This window comes from Triticum dicoccoides, chromosome 3A, assembly GCF_002162155.2.
Source record: "Triticum dicoccoides isolate Atlit2015 ecotype Zavitan chromosome 3A, WEW_v2.0, whole genome shotgun sequence".
Lineage (NCBI taxonomy): Eukaryota > Viridiplantae > Streptophyta > Magnoliopsida > Poales > Poaceae > Triticum > Triticum dicoccoides.
In genome coordinates, this window is record NC_041384.1 from 184,284,647 (window position 1) to 184,288,040 (window position 3,394).

At 41.4% G+C, this 3,394-nt stretch overlaps 1 long non-coding RNA gene across 6 annotated transcripts; it reads left to right on the forward strand.

Moving 5' to 3' along the window:
- Positions 1-6: 6 nt before the first annotated feature.
- On the forward strand, positions 7-3,394 carry LOC119267793. 6 transcript variants are annotated; one of them, XR_005132630.1, is made up of 5 exons: positions 7-781; positions 930-1,196; positions 1,386-1,804; positions 2,147-2,238; positions 2,744-3,394. It is a non-coding gene; the product is annotated as an uncharacterized LOC119267793 (long non-coding RNA). The 6 variants fall into 6 exon arrangements; XR_005132631.1 differs by having other exon boundaries at positions 940-1,196; XR_005132629.1 differs by having other exon boundaries at positions 7-190; positions 723-1,196.

A 3,394-nucleotide genomic window follows, 5' to 3' on the forward strand; every position in this document is an offset into this window, starting at 1 on the left:
CGGCTGCACTGCGTGCGGTCAGAGAGAGAGCCGGGAGGAATAAGCGAAGGAAGAGGTGGCGGGATCCTGCGGGGCTGGATTGGAGCACCGGTGGTGCTACTGCTGCCGTTGGACGCCGGCTGAAGGGACAAGTCCCTAGGTAAGGAAACATCATGTGTTGCATCGGCACATTTGATGCAGAGTAGCTACTGTAAGTTCCTCTCCCTTCTCTAATAAGCATTGCGACCTCTCCCTTCTCTAATTGGTATTGAGATTCAATTGCTATTCGATGGAGAGCAGCCACAAAAAGTTCCTCAATTGATGCACAGCGGCCACCGAAAACAGATCTTGCTTTCAATCTCTAATTGATTCTCAGCTACAGAGTGGCATGTATCTATAGACTTGCTAATGTGATGGCTAATGCATGTGTATTAATTCATGAATTAGCAAAATATTTCCCGTGAGATGTGCTAATATACAAATTTGATGTTCACAGTGCCCTCCACTTTTTTTTGTTATGCCTATAAGAGATGACTTTTTTTCAATTTTTAAATAGAAAAGCACAGTATGGTTGCTCTTATATACAGCTTATAAAAAGGAATTGCAAAATAAGAAGAGTGATCTGTTCTACTCAAAACAAAATTGCTGAAATTCACATGCATGGTGGCGCCATACAGCGAGCGCATGGTGGCAGAGTTCACAAGCTAGATCTTTGACTGGCGTTATGGCTTGTCTTGATGCAGAGAAGGACGGGGTTCAAGTTGTTGGGCCGGTGGCAGGGGCAGCATGATGTTTTCGTCAGGTAACAACCTAGGCATCGACTCAAGATTTAACTGAACCAATTCCTTTAATTCAGGCTCCAAATCGTTGTTATTTGATTCACCAATTGGTTGCTGGCAACAACTAATTGGACATATAATTGTTGATTTCTATACAAACAATATCTTCAGTTGTTTTCAGATCTTCAATAAGGATCATCAAGCCCTCTGTTTTTTATATGAAGAATAGATATTGTAATTGTGCCTCCATTACGTCTAAAAGTCAGGTATCGGAAAACTGTCATTGGCATATCTCTGTCATGATGGAAGATTGGTTAGACAGAAAAAGGACCTCTGGTTATGTATGACATGATGCGAGGCACATATCTCTGAATGAAGCGCAACAAGAATTGACATCCTCTAATGCTAACTGTTGACCATTCTTCTCTGAAGTATCAGGTCAGTATCCCATGTGCCCCCTATTCATCTGTCATCGCTGCATAAAAATTTAATGCAGTTTTTAAGCCTATGTTTAAGGATAGCTAAATCTCTATGGACCAACCATATTATCTTTTTGAGATAATAAATCAACCTTCATCATGTACTTATGTTGTAACTTCTCCCATCTTTTGTGCTATTATCTAAAAGAGGTGTGGATTGGAATCAGTTTTTTTGCTGCACCCCCATTCCGACAAGGTCACGCACACATACCACCGGGAATCCCACGAACCCTATGTTCGAGCGCGAGCGACGGCAATAGCATCTGCAAGTACTTGACCAACACGCTACCCAGGTGTGGTATCCACTATTGAGGCCAAGCAACCTAGCTCGGTCATCCTTAAGTGTGCTTGTGTCCACCACCTGATGAAGAACGGGAGAAGATTGCTGACTTTGTGCCTAATGATGGTTGCCTGAACTTCGTAGAGCAAATTGACGAGGTGTTGATTGCTGAATTTGGTCTTAAGAGGCACGTCGTGGGAGATATCCCTTGTGGCAGGTTCAAAGTTGTGATGGTATCTGGTGTCTCCCAGCGAGATTTGTTCCTTCTCTTAACAGTTACTATTAAGGTATAACAGTGATGTGCTACTCTGCTGGTCCTTTAGATGTCAAAAAGATTATGTGTTGTGCTAGCTAGCGACTTTTATCTCCCCGTGGATGCAGATTTCAGAATATGTTTAGTTACGACGTACCACAAAGCTGATCTTTTTAACATTTGATTGTCGTGCTTAATACCACAGTTAGGTAGTTTGACTCTTAGACACTGGTCTTTTTAATATCAGACTTAAACAACTACAGTTCTAAATAGCAGTAGTTCTTCTGAATTTCTACCTATTTATTTCACTATTGTGGTTTCAAAATCCAATAGCCTTGCTGTTAGTTAATGCTCTATTTATATTTTTTGCCAACAGAACAAATTTATGTTTCCAGCAAAAAAGTTGGCCGGCCCCAGCAAAAAAAAAAGAACAGTTCCAGCAAAAAAAGATCGCCGTCGTGGTCACAGGTACTAAATGGTTCCACTGTACATCTCTGTAGTTATTTGGTTGAAGGTGCGCATTAGTGGTTAGCTGTGATAATACAAATAGTAAACATGTTATACCAGGTAACAGAACTTCACGAAAATTTGCTGAAGGAGCTGCATCATCCTTGATCAAATATTATTTTTATTATTCCTTGTTGGTTTTAGACAATAACATTAGAGAATCTAAATCCTTTTACCGCGCATCAGTACATGTAATAGAGCAACTCTTGGTGCAACTAGCTGCAGCAAAGACCAACTTGACTTGATGGTATTTTTGATCTGTTCACCTACCCTCCCTCGCTCAATTTTCTTGGGCAAAAACACCCGCCCCACGAAGCCATCTCCGTGTCGCATACCTATTGCCACAACCAACTAAGCTAGCCCAGTGTTTTTTGTGGAAATGATGGTTGTTCCTTCTATTAAATAGTCCCACCTCGCCCCTTTACACCCAATCCTCTTAATTTCCTTATGCCTTTGAATTTCCTAGGTGTCAACAAGCAGTCTTCGGAATCATCAATAAGCCAACAGCGAGAAATAAGTTTAAGAATTGAGTTCCCTTAACAGGGAAATAAGGAAGGGAAGAAACAAATAGGGAACAATCAGATGAAGCATCAAGGAAAATGGATTGAACAATCAGATGAAGCATCCAGCTCGAGGAGAAGCATGGTCTGCAAGGAGACCAATCATCTTGAGGTGGTTCTTTCAGCTACTGCATGTTCCATTACGGAGAAGGGTACTTAGTCGATCTTAGGAGCCAGACTCTGCTCTCCTTGCAGGGAGAATTTCAACAAATGGTACTATTACTCTCCCAACAATTCTTTTATCACTACAAAATGTGTAGGAACCTTATTTTTCCCTGAGATACTGTAATTGAGGAACCGAGAGCCGCGACGGAACATTGTATTTTGCACTACATCCTGTATTTGCTTTGTGGGAAGCTGGCTTGAGGACAAATATGTCAGCTCCATTTTCGTTGTGAGTGATTCTTCATATGACGGTAGTGTTGCTTGTGTTCATAATCAGTCTCTATGTAATGTTTCGGCAGAGAGAGTTGTAACGCCTCAGTCTTCTTGCCGAGTTGCAGAATGCTGTTGTTCACTCTGCAATAGGATGGATGAACATGGTTTTCTTTATTTTA